At 45.4% G+C, this 17266-nt stretch overlaps 1 protein-coding gene across 1 annotated transcript in view; it reads left to right on the top strand.

The window, feature by feature from the left end:
* The window catches only part of LOC126412343 (GRAM domain-containing protein 2A-like), a 669092-nt gene that overhangs the window by 344521 nt on the left and 307305 nt on the right, over window positions 1-17266 (top strand). The window lies entirely within an intron of this gene.

Genomic DNA, 17266 nt, shown 5'->3' with positions numbered 1-17266 from the left:
ATGTCCTTAGGTTAGTTAGGTTTAAGTAGCTCTAAGTTCTAGGGGACTGATGACGTCAGATGTTAAGTCCCATAGTGCTCAGAGCCATTTGAACCATTTTTTTTTTTTTTTTTTTTGCGTGGTAGAATAATCATGATGTACGCGTACGTGAAAACGGTGTTTGCACAGCAATCACCGACACAGTGTAACTGAGGCGGAATACGGGGAACCAGCCCGTTTTCGCCGAGATAGATGGAAAACCGGCTTAAAAACCATCCACAGGCTGGCCAGCACACCGAACCTCGACACTAATCCGCCGTGTGGATTCGTGCCGGGGACCGGCACGCCTTCCGCTCGGGATATGGTATGGTGTGCTATTAGCTACAATTCTCGTTCACCTTTTGTGTTTCTGGAGGGGATTCGAACCAGCGCTCGGTATGTACAGAATAACCGTTCTTTTGCCGTTCTTGCAACAGGAAGGTGGTTCTGGTACCCCAGAACCGCTTGTGCTAACGATCTGTAAATGTAATCATTTCATGTACTCTATGTGGACTCTTGCAACAAAAAATCTTGAGGGAACTGGAAACCTCTAGAAGGATGTATTAATTTCTTTCCTGTAGGGTATATGTGTAGGTAAGGTTCGTTATAGCGTTTGCATATATTTTCGGTCAGCTTTAATTTTAAGATTTTCATTTTGAATTTGCTATCGTATGCCCGTCTTATGTATAGGTTGGGTTGTTTGGGGAAGGAGACGAGACAGCGAGGTCATCGGTCTCATCGGATTATGGAAGGATGGGGAAGGAAGTCGGCTGTCCCCTTTCAAAAGAACGATAGCGGCATTTGCCTGTAGCGATTTAGAGAAATAACGGGAGACCTAAATAAGGATGGCCGGATGCGGGATTGAACCGTCGTCCTCCCGAATGCGAGTCCAGTGTGCTAGCCATTGCGCCACCTCTCTCGGTTGTTATGTAGAATCCGTAGTAGTACCACAAAGAAAAAAAAACACAAGCGTAGAAACTGAAGGATGCAGTAGGCTGTGTGACGTCAGCGAATGTTGAAATGGAGCTGCCACGGAACAGCTCTCGGCCAGCTTCCACTGTCTGCACGACGTCGCGCCGTCCTGCTGAGACAGGGCGTCGTGGACGACTGAGGAACTGTGCGAGGCGCGGGGAACGTGCCAGTCCACAGTCATCGCCATGTTGCCAGCCGCAGACCATGTTTTCCTTTTACTCTCCTTCAGATGACATCCAGCGGCCCTGTGTATGTTAACGATGAATCTTGTAGCCCTGAAATGAATCAACAGTCAGTAACAATTTGCACAACGCAATTTCTGTGCACACGTGTCACGCATCTCGTAGACTCATTCAGCGACAAACTTACCTCGTAAGCTGAAAGAAAATACATTTATGTACCTGATGTGCAGTTTCCACCGCTCAGTCTGTAACACAAAGGCGACATCGTACAATGTAGAGCACAGACAAGGGTCACAGAAGTCCGCTTAGGGGGTGAGTAAAATCGGTAACATTAATTTAGAATAAATCTATATCGAGGCGAAGATAACAGACTCAGTAGGAGTTCCAATCACTGTCTAAGGATGGCAAACATTAAACGCACACAATGTGTGACCACGTTTCATCAAAAACGCAAGTCTCGCAAACTCCTACACATAATTATAAGGAGGACTAAGAAAACAGTGCAAAAGATTTAAGAGAATGTAAAGGGAGAATTGAGGAAGCAAGAAAGTTTATGAGGGTCAGAACGCGTATCCCATTAGCGATTGGTCGTTATCCCATTCGAGATTCGCGGAAACAAAGTAACGAAGTTATGCGGCCACTATACACCCAGAATGTGGCTTTGAATTTTATCTATAGCACAAGCAGAGGGTATGGTGAGAGGTTCTTTGCGAAAAATGTACGAGAACAATAATAATAATAATAATAACAATAACAATAACAATGTATAGCTCATCAGGAGCTGCTGCCCCCCCTCCCCCCCCCCCCCCCCCCCCCCCAGTAGCAGTAGTGTTAAATGTAGTGAAGGCTACACCTGCGTTTCTGCGCAGCCGGATGTTGTTACATTCTCTGACCAACGTAACAAAGTCGCACCTGTTTCTTGTGCCCAAAGACTTTCCTTCATCAGGAATATCTGTAACGACGCGGTATCTTTGCTTCACAAGTTATTTCGTCTCGTGAGGGCTGACAAAGTACTAGAATCGTGATTAAGGTTGCTGTGATTAACGTTCTGGCTGCACATACAAGTAACGAAGCCAAATTTCAATAGCACATACGTATCATCAGGTGTCACGTTGTTTTTGCTCCAGACGAGTCTTTTACTTGGAAGCTGTGAGAAACGCTGTCGCACAGTTGGTCGCCGTTCTTCCTTCTTTCCACTACGGCGCTAGCTGATAAAAGAAAAGCGGCAACAACCGATAAGAGCAGCTCCACGTCTTGTCCGCAGAGCACGCGTGGCCGGGTGTGCAGATGCTCGGCGACTTGCCGCCCGCTGCCTTGTACTGCATAATTTCTGTGGCAGCCCATGTACGGCTTTGCCGTTGCGTCATGCACGTAACTTTCTTGACCCTCTACCTCGGTTATGTGTGCTCCAGACGTTAATCGGATTGCGCTAGCCCGTGCTTAGGGGCTCGCCATTAGCAAATAACTGAACAACTATTTTCTGATTAGATTGTTAGATTGTTCAAAACAAAAAACGTATCAAATGGAAATCATAATCGCAAGTGGATGTTGGTCCCTGACACTGATTACACAATACAGCATGCACTTCACAAATTATACCTCAACATCTAGGAAGTATTAGGATAAGTAAAAGAAAGGACAGACCGGAGCACACGCACACCTCGTACATTCATATAGAGAGAAGAAAGAATCTATAAGGGTATTTCCATGCACCAAGCCTACACGCGCTGGGCTAGAGAGCAACTACTTTTACCGGTCAGCTGCATTATCAGTAGGATACATTGAAATTCCCAACATCGGAAATACGATAAATACAGAAAAAATTGGAGCCTAAGTAATTTGGCACGCGACACAGAATTTAAACTGAACAACGAACGTGAAGACGCCACCAACCATACGACTCAGCAATGAACAAATTACTGCTTCAGATCTCTCGATAAATACTACCGGAAAGAAACATTTAGTATTCAGAGCAAGCAACGGATGGTTATGCCGTTTTTTAAAGCTCGCCGCGGTTCGAGAACACACGTGGTCTAACTCGGACAAGATATTCAATGAGAAACACTGAACGCACGAAGGATATTCGTATTTAATGAAATCACACTCACACGGCAAAGGCAACAGCAAAAGATGATGTACCACCTGAACTGAGGGCTCTTACAACACATGAGAAACACGTGACTGCGGTCACAAAATCTCACACGCTACAAGATACATGAAACTCGCGAAATGAAATAAAATCGAATGAAGGAAAAAGAATTTTAGCACGAACATGTAGAAAACATGCAACGCATTCACACACAACAGGTACAAACAAACTGAATTTAGTCATAGTTTGGCTAAAACACTCTCTCATCTCTAAGTTGCGGTAGAACGAAGGATCGAGCCAAAGAAACGGAGTATTAATAAACAAGATACCACTCTGTAACTGAAATGAATTATATGGAACGATTTTCAACGGAACATATCAAAGAAACGCATTAGAATCTCAAACTAAACTAACAAGGAAAGGTCCCCAGGGGTGGGATCGACATTTTGAAACCATCTATACGGTTATGTAGGTTAGATTCCAGCTCTCAGAGGCTGCAATCATTCACTTCGGTGGGCTTTCATTTGCAAATAATTGACGAAAAAAATCGGAATTTTGATATGTGACACGTAATAACGTTAAAAAAGGTGTATTAAATGGTGTAGTTGCGTGGTGTAATGGATAGGATTGTAGCTTCACATGTGGGAGGTTGTGGGTTTGAATTTCGCCAGGTGCAATAACTTTTTCTTAATTTTTAAATCTTTCCCGAAATGACTTTCATCATCATTTTTATTTAATTGACTTAATTGTAATTTTTTTATTTCCATTCCTTTGTCACATGTTTTTAATCATAATATCAGCTCCCATTTTTCCTCCCATCATTCTTTTTCCACCTGAAAACTTTGTGCATGTGTTTTAAATTAATTTCATGTATTAATTTCCATTTAATTTGTTTTATGATCTTGTTTTTTCGTCGACATTATATCTATTTCCATTTTGTTTGAATTTCGTTGTACTTATGAACCATTTCTTTCATTTAAATCTCCATCTGCTTTATTTTGTTCATAGTGCAGTAGGTATTTAGGTAACCTAAATATGTGACACGTAATAACGTTAAAAAAGGTGTATTAAATGGTGTAGTTGCGTGGTGTAATGGATAGGATTGTAGCTTCACATGTGGGAGGTTGTGGGTTTGAATTTCGCCAGGTGCAATAACTTTTTCTTAATTTTTAAATCTTTCCCGAAATGACTTTCATCATCATTTTTATTTAATTGACTTGTTTTAAATGTTTGTATGATGATTACCATGCAAAAGAAATTGCACATCCGGTAACGAAAAATATATTTTTTCACACCACTGCACAGTCTATATAAATAATTCCGATTGGAAAAAGAATGTTATGAAGAAAAAAATGAAACGAATGCACAGTCTATAGGAATAATTCCGATTGGAAAAAGAATGCTATGAAGAAAAAATGAAACAAATGAAAAAGGTTCATACGGCGATTAAAATAATGCAACAAAAGAATAGAAATTAAAAAAATACATTTAAACCAATTAATTGATAAGAAAAGTCGTTCCGATAAAGATTTAAGAATAAAAAAAGTTATTGCACCTGGCGACATTCAAACCCACAACCCCTTGCATGTGAAGCTATAATCGTTTCCATTACACCACACAATCAGTCTACGTAATTCGACTTTCTTAACGTTATTGTGCGCAAAATCCTGAATTTTTTTTCGTCAATTACTCATAAACGGGGACACTCCAGGGTGAATGGCTACAGGGTACGATACCTCGTATTTTAACGTACATCGCCGTATATTTGGTTTCAAAACCTGGATCCCACCGCCAGGGACTTCTCCTTGTACGTCGCTCACATTTAAACTTCTTCAGCTTCCTCGGCTACACTACCAGAGGCGACCTGGTAACAACTTCTCTTACCGAAGCTCCAGAGCAGAGCGACGCCCCACGCTACCGGACCGCGGGAGTTCCCACAGCAGCCCCGGAAATGGTGAGAGAAAATTTGCGCCAGCTACCTGCACCAACCTACAAAACAGCTCTTGACCACTGACCACTAATATCTCTTTAACCTAGCATACTTCTACCCAAACTCTACCCAGAAGTTGGCTAAACTGCCACTAGGATCCAAAGAACCCGTACCCATGTATCAAAGTATTTTGAAGCTTCACACACACACTCTCACGCACTGTCTCAAGCAGACAGGAGAAGGAGCAGGGGAGAAACACAGCATATAAACGCAATAAACCTGGTTACAGCAGTACATAAAAACTCGATAGACATGTAAGTGGATGAAACATAAAAGTCACAAGGTCTAAATACTGAAATGCTATTGTGCTATCGACATAAAGCACTCTGTTGTTCATCTTTCTCCCAGATTTAAAGCACGGATTCGTCAAAAATCAAAAATTCCAAGAAATACCTGAAAATCGAAGTCAGTGCAACAAAACCAATGGAACGGCTCACATGGAAACGTTTCAAGTTGTAGTTCGTGATTCAAAAAGATAGCACTCGTTCCCTACTCCATTAGCAGTAATTTAATTAGTAGAAACTGTAAGCCACCATTACGTGCAACATCAGGAGATACGGGGGCTTGTGTAAATATTAATACACCGGCGTAAAAAAAATTCAGTACCCAGAAGACACGGTCGGCTGTCAATGTAACTTGATACACGTAAACGCCGCAGGCGAATACTCAAGTGATTTGAGTTGTAACTATCTGTGGCAGGTAGGACGGCCACGACAATGCAATAGTGTTGTTTCCCTTTTAGTGTTCTTACCTACTCTGGTAGAGTACATATGGGGGCGAGGACAGCGTGACATGCCGGGTGTCAAGGGCATGAAGATGCCGCGCACCCGTGTGAGACAACGTTGTCAGCACCAGGCGGAGCTTAAGAGAGACATTACGGGTGTCCATTTGAGCGGCTGGTCGAACTGTGCAAGATTCAGATTTGGGATGCATTCGGATGTGACAGTTGGCCAACGGTGGACCGTGATGGCGTCGTCAAGATTGCGGTCGACCTGTCTGACCACCACTGGGCTGTATCGTCGTTTGTGCGCCAGGCACATCCTAACCCCTTCACATCTGCGCCCGCCATCTGATAACAAGTAAAGGACTCCCTGCAACACTCTGTGTTATTCCCCGTCATTAATCGGACGCTAACGGCAGCCGGACGACGGAATTACCGTCCCATTCGTAGGCTGCCGTTAGAACCCCGCAACACGACCGGCTACGTTTGTAGCTCTGCCCAGTCCCAGAAGCACGGACTGCTGACGAATGGCGTCGCATTACTTTCAGCGATGAATCGCTGTTATGCACTACACTGGATGGCCATTGTCAGCGAGTGTGGTGGAGACCTCGGAGAAGTCCCATTCTTCCAATGTTCTGGAGACGCAAGGCGCTGTTTCTCGTGCCACCGTGGTGTGGGAAAGCATCGGGTATGACTTCAAGTCACGGCTGCTAATGTCTGGGGGAACTGTGGCTTCACAACGGTACGTCACGCACGTCCTGCTCCCTCATGTGTTCTCTCTCATGAGACAGTGTCGTGGTTCCACGTTTCAACGGGACAATGCTCGCCCACACGTGGAACTTTATGCGTAATGTTGAGATTCTCCCACAGCTAGCGAGGTATCCAGATCTGTCTCCGACAGAACATGTGTGGGACCAGGTCGGACGTCAGCGCCGTCCTAGTGCCAATACCCAGGATAGCGAGGACCACTTACTGCAGCTGTGAGCCATCTTGTCTCAGGAGACGCTACAATGGCTTTATGACACCCGTCCCAATCGAATAAGTGCGTGGTTGAAATGGCTCTGAGCACTATGGGACTTAACATCTGAGGTCATCAGTCCCCTAGAACTTAGAACTACTTAAACCTAACTAACCTAAGGACATCACACACATCCATCCCCGAGGCAGGATCCGAACCTGCGACCGTAGCGGTCGCGTGGTTCCAGACTGAAGCGCCTAGAACCGCTCGGCTACACTGGCCGGCAATAAGTGCGTGCATCCAGGTCAGAGGTAGTAAAAAGTCATGCTGATAACAGCTTATAGTTCAATTTTGTAATGACTGAAATAACATGACAAACCCTTTCAACCCGTCAAGTTCATTTCGTTTCCTCCCCCTCCCTTCTGTGCTTCCCTCTCTTTTGTCAGGCAGTGTATTTAGAGGAAATTCTAAGTATCCACTCGCATACCTAGGACGACATGAAATAAGAAAACGTAACCATTGAAATCTATTCAGTCTGTTCATTACGTTATTAACCGATACTGAGACTTTTGTCCGAGACTCCTGTGCTAGATAATGCAAATTTCCAGAATGAGATTTTCACTCTGCAGCGGAGTGTGCGCATATATGAAATTTCCTGGCAGATTAAAACTGTGTGCCCGACCGAGACTCGAACTCGGGACCTTTGCCTTTCGCGGGCAAGTGCTCTACCATATGAGCTCTACCATCTGAGATACCGGCAGAAGTGAGTACCGGGCGTGAGTCGTGCTTCGGTAGCTCAGATGGTAGAGCACTTGCCCGCAAAAGGCAAAGGTCCCGAGTTCGAGTCTCGGTCGGGCACACAGTTTTAATCTGCCAGGAAGTTTTAATGCAAATTTGTTTAAAATATTCCTCTCCCAAACCGGAGAAAGTGAGGCTGCGTGGTCATATAAAATAAAAATCTTCTAATGGGCAGAAACGAAAGAACAATACTCAAATACAGAAGCAATAGTATTTGTTATTTTTTTTCTCCGTTACCTTGATGAAAACTCATCAGTACTCCTACAGCACCGTAATAGGTATCTAGAACCACTAGCGGTATGTTGCCAGTAGGATTAGACAGTTTGTGGTAGCAGTAGCAGATAAGGGGCAGGAGGGGAGCCCCGGTGCGCCAGATACGGCTGCGGGATTTTCCGGCTTGAGCGAGCGGTCGGCTTATCGCAGCTGGCAGGCGCAGCGTTCGCGGCCACCGCACGGGCTGCTCCAGCACTGCCACCCACGCGTAATGCACGTGTGCCCAGCCTGGAACAATAACGCGTCGTCCGCGCTTAGCTGGGCGCGAATCTGCCAGCGTAAAAGGACGCGTGGAGTAAAACCGCATGAAATCAGCAGGGGGAATTACTCGTGAATTCCACAGTGCTGCGAGCAGCCTAGTTAACATAATGAAAGTGCGCATTTCTGTACTCAGTGCTATGCGAATCTTGAAATAGTGAAATGAGTGGCACGGATGCCTCCAAACGACTGATTAGGAATCGATGAATCACGTCATATCCTATGACAATAAGATGGATAAGTTTGGTTTTGCGACATGTCTGGAGAGCGTTACCTTCATCATGTATAGCACCAGCAGTGAAGTGCGAAGACGTGGTGTCAGGGTAAGGAGGTAATGTTTTGTGGTTTGCGTATGGTCTCCTTACTGCAATTAAGTAAAACGGCTTTGAACACATGTTACAGCATTGTACACTGAAACGCCAAAGAAACTGGTATAGGCATGCGTATTCAAATACAGAGGTATGTAAATGGGCAGAACACGGCGCTGCGGTCGGCAACCCCTATATAAGACAACAAGTGTCTGGCGCAGTTGTTAGATCGTTTATTGTCGCTACAACGGCAGCTTATCAAGGAATTACGTGAGCTTGAACGTGGTGTCGTAGTCGGCCCACGAGCGATGGGTGACAGCATTTCCGAGGTAGCCATGATGTGGGCATTTTCCCGTACGAATATTTCACGAGTGTACCGTGAATATCAGGAATCCGGTTAAACATCAACTCTCCGACATCGCTGCGGCCGGAAAAAGATCCTTCAAGAACGGCACCAACGACGACTGAAGAGAATCGTTCAACGTGACACAAGTGCAGCCCTTCCGCAAATTGCTGCAGATTTCAATGCTGGACCATCAACAAGTGCCAGACATTCAACGAAACATCATCGATATGGGCTTTCGGAACCGAAGGACCACTCGTGTTCTCTTCACAGCTGCGCGACACAAAGCTTTGCGCCTCGCCTGGACCCTTCTACACCGACACTGGTCTGTTGGTGACTGAAGACATGTTACCTGGTCGGACGAGACTCGCTTCAAATAGTATCGAATTGATGGACGTGTACGTGTGTGGAGATAACCTCATGAATCCACGGACTCTGCATGTCAGCAGGGGACTGTTCAAGCCGGTGGAGGCCCTCTAATGGTGGTGTGATATGGGGTTCCTGATACGTCTAGATACGACTCTGACAGGTGACACGTACGTAAGCATCCTGTATGATCACCTGCATCCATTCGTGGCCATTGTGCATTCCGACAGACTTGGGCAATTCCAGGAGGACAATGCGACACTCCACACGTGCAGAATTGCTACAGAGTGACTCCAGGAACACTCTTCTGAGTTTAAACACTTCCGCTGCCCACCATACTCCCCAGACATGAACATTATTGAGCATATCTGGGATGGCTTCGAACATACTGTTCCGGAGAGATCTCCACCACCTCGTACTCTTGCGGATTTATGGACATCCCTGCAGGATTCATGGCGTCAGTTCCCTCCAGCACTGGTTCAGACATTAGTCGAGTCAATGCCACGTCTTGTTACGGCTCTTCGGCGTTCTCGCGGGGGCCCTACACGATATTACTAAGGTGTACCAGTTTCTTTGGCTGTTCAGTGCATATCGCATTCAGTAGAGGGACAGTTCGGAGACTACGGTTGTTTTTATCAGAATGACAATGCACTCTGCCATAAAGCAGTACCTGTGAGGCAATGGCTTGTGGACAACCTGAAACGGACTAGCGTGTCAGGATTCCCGTCGTGAAGCCAATGGAGCACCTTTGCGGTGAGTTAGAACTTATTCGCTCCAGGTCCCAGCGTCCATCATCACTACGTTCTCTGGCTCCGTCTCTTGAGGAGGAATGGGCTACCATTCCACCAAAGACATTCAGACATGTCACTGAAAGCGTCCCCAAACAGCTTTCATAAATGCGAAAGGTGGACACACCTCATTTCAATGTTTACTACTAGATGTCCGGATACTTTTGATCAGTTAATGTATTACTGCAATGAATCACAAGTTCCTTGGCCCGAAAACATCTGAAAACTAGTACGTCTACTCTGATGCTAGACGTGATACCAAGAAGACCATTGTAGGAGTCAAGTCATCCCAGCTTAAGCAACTTACATGAAAGGCTTGAAAGACCAGCTGATGAGCCTTATACCAATTACTGTGTGGCAGTCTCCAAAGAAGAGTTGCCATACTGCCCAGTCCAACAGTTGACACCTATTTTGGGAACCATCGTGTCGATCATCACCCTTGAAGTTCTAAAAGCTACAGGAAAGATGAAACTTGGGAAGGGGACTGGGCAGGAGATCTATGGAGAAAGGCACTTGGAGGCATCTGAATGGCTAAAAGGTTACCTCAATACGATCCTTGAACAGAACAAGAACATAACATCAGAATGGACATTGAGCAGTAGAGTCCCAATTTGGAAACAGATGAGCAGTCTGTCTGAATGTTGCTCCTATCACACAAAATTATCTTAAAGAGCGTAACAGACAGCTGAATACTCAAGGTCGGCAATATTATCACTAATCAGTGTGGCTTTGTGTAAGGCTGTCGGAGAACAGATTCTATCCATGAAACTCGCTTGCTTATTGAGCGACACTGTAGAAGCCTGAACATTTTCGCTTTCCTGGACCCGGATAAGACTTTCGACCGAGTACAACGGGATCTCATATGATTTTCCCTCTGAGAGCATGAAGCACCTGAAGAAACAGTTGAATAGATCCAGCTGCTCTACAAAAATCCTAAAAGTCGAGTACATTCTGCTGCCGGGGTTCAGATGGTTTGCACTGTTTCTGTGGGTGTCCGTCAGGGGTCTGCTCTTTCTCCCCTGCTGTTCATCATGATAATAGACGCGGTCACCAGAGATTTTCAGAAGTTAGCAGCTTGGACCCTGGTGTATGCTTAGGATGATCTACCTCGTGCTCGGAGATATCTGGTTAGAATCCTGGTGGTGTAAGAAATTTTCACCATCCGTACTTGGAATAAAGATTCACGATCACAATATTTTGCTCCAAAGCCCTGGATTAAATTCCAAACCACTCTGCAGTGTCTCAAGGAGCGAGGTTACGTGATACTGTCGATGGTGATTCATTCCTCCCCTCATCGTTATACAACACAGATATGACACAACACTATAAACACTCCTTTTGCAATCTGTAATACTCAACAAATACACTATGACACGACACTCCCGCATCACGATGGAAGGGGCCATTATGTCCACATGAAGGAGAAAACATTTTCTGCTAGACAAATCAACTGACTGCTCTGGCTATCCCGACCAACGCTGCCATACAACCTTTTTCTTTTGTTTAGAGGAGTTCCCACCCAAAATAAAATGTTTATAACAGAGTCAGCCAAATAAGATCCATAGCAGCTGGCAGCACTGTTACTAAATTTTAACTGTGGAGTGCAAATAGCTGCATGCGGAAAAACAGTCTTCTATAGAGCTGCGACGACACAGGGACAATGCCATAGATACGTATACGCTATCACGGTGTATGTTTGGTCGAGACAGGTACTTGAAGTAGCCGTACCATGCCGACTGTAACTGTCAAGGACCTTCTTTCGCCGACTCTCTTATCGCCGTCTTCCCGTGAAAGAAAACACAGACAGGTGTGATACTTCAAAAGGCTGGGTAAAAACATTGTTTTCATAGATCAAGTTGAGACTTGAAGACCTTAATATTCCAGTGTAACAAAAATAATAATTTATAGATTCTCCATCTGATTGGTAAACAAAACTTGTCTGTCGAAATCCATTGAGGTTTCATACATGGATCGGCTAATGCTTATTTTTGGTTAGTTCATCTTTTGTGTGTTAATAAGACTTGGACTTGGTTTATTTATTTATTTATTTGTTTTATTAATTCATTTAATCTGATCTGATTAGGGCCATGACGCCCCCTCTTACATCGGGCCAGAGTTTCTCACATAGGGTACCTTTTTTACATCATATACATAATAGTTTCATAAGAAATAAAGATTTTGTTATGTCAAATAGTATTATACGTTTTGGGTGTCTGAAGTGGCAATGCAAGTAAATATTACTGACTGTGAACTAGTTAATTAACGCTGGCAGCACTTATAGTAGTGCAGCAGTTTCCACTAGTAGTAATAATAATAATAATAATCGAAATATCCATACCCAATACAACAAATATACAGAAGAAAACAGGAGAAGAAATTGAAAAATACATCCAACTGGCTGAGGAAGTCAAGGACATGTGGCATCAGGATAAAGTTGACATTATACCAATTATACTATCAACTACAGGAGTCGTACCACACAATATCCACCAGTACATCAACGCAATACAGCTACATCCAAACGTATATATACAACTACAGAAATCTGTAATTATTGATACATGTTCAATTACCCGAAAGTTCGTAAATGCAATGTAACATATACCGTACAGTTAAAAGGAAGTCGCGCTTGATCAAGGTCCGCGTCACTTTCCATTTTTGACCAGACATAACGTCTGAGAAAGGAAAGAAATAATAATAATAGTAGTAGTAGTAGCAGTAGTAGTAGTAGTAAAGACAATAATAATAATAATAATAATAATAATAATAATAGATATAAAAGAATATGTAGGTGTTCCAGCAGATGATATAGCGAGTTCTGGGGTAAGGAAATTTAAGGAGACTGCACTAGCTAGGAATAGTGGGAAATGAGATCTGGTTGAAAAAAGTTCGTACAAGAGTAACTACTGCATCACAGGGACAGTGGTAATCCTTATTGTTTCTTTAGTAGATATATGATTAACTGCCTTCTGAAGCTGGAGATGTTATTTAGTTCTTTGATATAATGCGGGAGGCTATTCCAGAGTCGAATTCCCACTAAATGGAGTGGCTGAACAATGGAGTGGGGCAGAGAGACTTTTGCTCTGATGGGAGCGGGTGTTTCTGCCGTGTTTTTCAGAGAAGAGCGTTTAAGTCGAGGGGAGAGATGGACAGTGTACGTATAGAAGTCTCTGCGTTACTTTGCACGCAGACAGGATAGCGATGTGACCAAAGAGTTGAACATCACAGATACTACGAACACAGGCGCACAGGCGTCCGTAACCAGTTCCAGGCGCCGTGAACATCCCTGAGAAAGATCTTGCGGGGTAACATCGCTGTGATTAATATTGGAAGTATAAATGTTTGTACAAGTTTCTTTATCAGGCCAAGAGGAAAGAGTTTTCTATATTTTTGTAAGGCATGGAAAGATGCTTGTGCCTTCTTGCACATAGCAGTTACGTGCTCAGTCCAATTTAGATTTTAATCTGATGTTACTCCTAGGCTCCTCGCTGAAGGAGAGAAGGTGATATTTGCCGTATGTAGGATTAAAGACAGCAGGCTAATGAGCCTCCACTGACCAACCAGTACCGCTTGGGTGTTAAACGGGATCAGCGGTAGCCCTGTATCCTGCGCCCATTATGATAGTGCACACAGGTCTGTATTGACATTCTCGGCGGCTGCCTTCAGGTTTATTGGTTTTGGACTTAGATACAACTGGAGGTCGTCATCGTGCATGTGGTATTTGCAGTAGGACAAAACTGATGACGTATGATACACGTACAATGAAAAGAGTATAGGACCTAATGCCGAAACTTGGGGGACGCCTGATACTGCAAGCCTGCATTGTGACATTATGGTGCCGCACTGTATCAGTGATGAAGCTCTGTTTTGTAGCGTATCAACTTTCGGATACTCAATTAAGAGTTGTGGTTGCACAAGTACTGTCTCGCGGTAACCGACCTTCCTTTTAGTCACCACAGTGGCATAAGCTGTGGCGAAACTACAACCTGACGCACATTTTCCGGGACTCACCAACCAGCGCGTCGCAGCTTGACGTGCTTTGTCTAGCAGAGAACCGGCAAACCCGGAGACGGCGGGAATGGCGTGCAGTGCGCCGTTACTGACAGCAGAGCAAGTTGCTGAGCTAGCAGGCCGCGGGTCACCGCCGGGAAGACGATACGGAATCTCGCCTCCGTCCTACAAGGAGGTCGCACTGCCCCCGACGTCCTTGACGACGCTTTGCGTTCAGCCGTGCAGTGACGAGGGACTCGAGACCGTATTCCAGAGAAATTTACTGCAAAAGGGTAGAAGTAAAACGGATACATGTGTGCGTGCCAGTGTGGCAAAGTTAAACGCAGTTGTGAGAAATTATTTCACCGGACCAGTCTGATGCGGACAGACTTACTCGATCGTGAGACAGGAATCTCAAGTGACTGCGCCTCTGAAGAAACTGCGGTAGTGGTTGCAATAGCTCCTACTACGTGATAGTCAACATTGCTGCAATCACAAACGAAGATGTGAAATTCCATGCCTCCGTCTAATATCGTGTCACCTCACACAATGACTCTATCAAGTTCAAAGTGGTTTTTTTTCCACGATGTGTGAAACCGGAATCACTCGTGAGGAGCACACTGCACGGTCCACTTTCGATTTTGCAGGCTACACAATAGACGTGTTGGATCTGCGCTGCTTGGACGTCTGCCAGAGGTACCTGCCTCTCTGAGCCTCCTATCCATAGCGTGTCCAGAAATTTGGCATCTTGCAACCGTACGGTCTGCAGACACCGTTCGATTTCATCGTGTAATTTAGACCAGACATAGATGCGGGTGAGGGGCTGTGGCTTTATTTCGTACTGCCCTGGACGAACGTTTCCCGTAACTCATAACCGTTACCGAAGCCTTGAATTGAATTGACACTATACGGCACGTTTAACGCAGCTGAAACTGTAGTTTGCGTCTGCTCTCCTTCGAGAGATGTGGCGCCTCGGCCACGAGTAGCAAACCGTAGCAAGAGACTACTAAAGCACAATTACAATACAGCCGTTTTGTGCGACAAACACATCCTTGGGAATAAATGCAGATGCTAGCATAGTTTGCACATGGCGTTGTTGTATTTTATCGCGAACGGTACCTGCGCAGTGTCCTCAATACGGTGCACGTGTCAATCGTAGTCGGAGCAGAGTTCTGTATAGTCGTGACTGTATTATGCTGGAGGTAACTGAATTCCGACGTGGCCAAAGTCTTGGCGATCGTACTGTGGGTGCTTCTGTAACCAAAGTAGCCGAAGAGTTTGGTGTTTCTAGAGGCACCGTATCGAACTCCTGTACTGCATACGCGGAGAGCGGAAAAACATCATCCGCTAAGTCGCAACGCAGTGTGTGTAGAGCGATCAGACGGCGGTCATTGAAGAGGATTCTGACGAAAAATTGGAGGGCTGTAAAAGTCACTGCAGAGCTGAATGTTACATTCGCGAACCGAAGGAAGGAACACGAAGTGAGCTCCATCAGCAGGGCATTACTAGGCCAGCTCGAATTCCAAAACAACTCATCAACAGATATGAATATTGCTGAGCCTCTGATGGTTCAAATGGCTCTGAGCACTATGCGACTTAACTTCTGAGGTCATCAGTCGCCTAGAACTTAAAACTAATTAAATCTAACTAACCTAAGGACATCACATACATCCATGACCGAGGCAGGATTCGAACCTGCGACCGTAGCGGTCGCTCGGTTCCAGACTGTAGCGCCTAGAACCACACGGGCACCCCGGCCGGCTGAGCCTCTGAGGTCTGCTTTGGAGAGAAGGGTGTATGATCGCTATCGGCCTCCATCATCGATACCTAAACTTGCCACTGTTTTGCAGAAATAATAGTATAAGATTCCATTAAAAACCATGCAGAACCTGTGTTTATCCATTCCGAGACGAGTGGAATCTGAGCGTCACTGGTTTTGCTACACCATTTTAGGGGTAAGGTGTTGTGCTCCTGCTGTTTCCAAAAAAAAAGAAAAAATGGTTCAAATGGCTCTGAGCACTATGGCGCCTAGAACCGCACGGCCACCGTGGCCGGCTGCTGTTTCCATACTTTGTCCAACCTATGTACCTCATCCGTTGCAAAACACAGTAAATAGGAATTCCACAATCAGCAGAATTACGGGATGCGAACCTCTGCTGCAAGTAACCGAAGAAGGCCGAATTGCTTATGGAAATTATACACACATAAAAAAAAAGTTTTGGATCATCCCGGTTCCCAGAACTGAAGATAGACTATGACTGTTGATATTGTATCACAGACACAGTCCCTTTGACTGTTCAGAGATGTCACCAAACCCGCCCAAACATGTAAACAACCATGCATGAGCGACGCCTATTGGACGGAGGGGGTTAGACAGCCGATCAATTCCAGTCATTCCACCAGGAAGGAGGTACACTGCTCGTGTGGCTTAGACAGTCCAATATCGTGGTTCGATCGCGTCCGCGTTGTTACTTTGTGCCAGGAAGGGCTCTCGGGCTCTCAACAAGGGAAGTGTCCAGGCATCTATGAGTGGACCAAAGCGATGTTGTTCGGACACGGAGGAGACACACAGAGACAGGAACTGTCGATGGCATGCCTCGCTCAGGCTGTCCAAAGGCTACTACGGCAGAGATGACCGCTACCTACGAATTGTGGCTCAGATGAAACCTGCCAGCAACGCCAACATGTTGAATAATGCTTTCCGTGCAGCCACAGGACGTCGTGTTAAGACTCAAACTGTGCGCATTAACTGCATGATGCGCAACTTCACTCCCGACTTCCATGGCGAGGTCCATCTTTGGAACCAAGGTATGATGCAGCGCGGTACAGATGAACCCAGCAACACGCCGAATAGACCGCTCAGGATTGGCATCGCGTTCTCTTCTTCAATGAGTGTCGCATATGCCTTCAACCAGACAAACGTCGGAGACGTGTTTGGAGGCAACCCGGTTAGGCTGAACGCCTTAGACACACCGTCCAGCGAGTGCACAAAAGTGGAGGATCCCTCATGTTTTAGGGTGGCATTATGTGGGTCCGACGTACGCCGATGGTGGTCGTGGAAGGCGCCGTAACGGCTGTACGATACGTGAATGCCATCCTCCGACCGATAGTGCAACCATATCGGCAGCATATTGGCGAGGCATTCGTCTTCATGGACGACAATTCCCGCCCCCATCTTGCACATCTTGTGAATGACTTCCTTCAGTGTAACG

This window comes from Schistocerca serialis, chromosome 7, assembly GCF_023864345.2.
Source record: "Schistocerca serialis cubense isolate TAMUIC-IGC-003099 chromosome 7, iqSchSeri2.2, whole genome shotgun sequence".
NCBI lineage: Eukaryota > Metazoa > Arthropoda > Insecta > Orthoptera > Acrididae > Schistocerca > Schistocerca serialis.
Note: the sequence above shows the minus strand (reverse complement) of the source record. Positions and strands in the feature narration are given on the sequence as shown.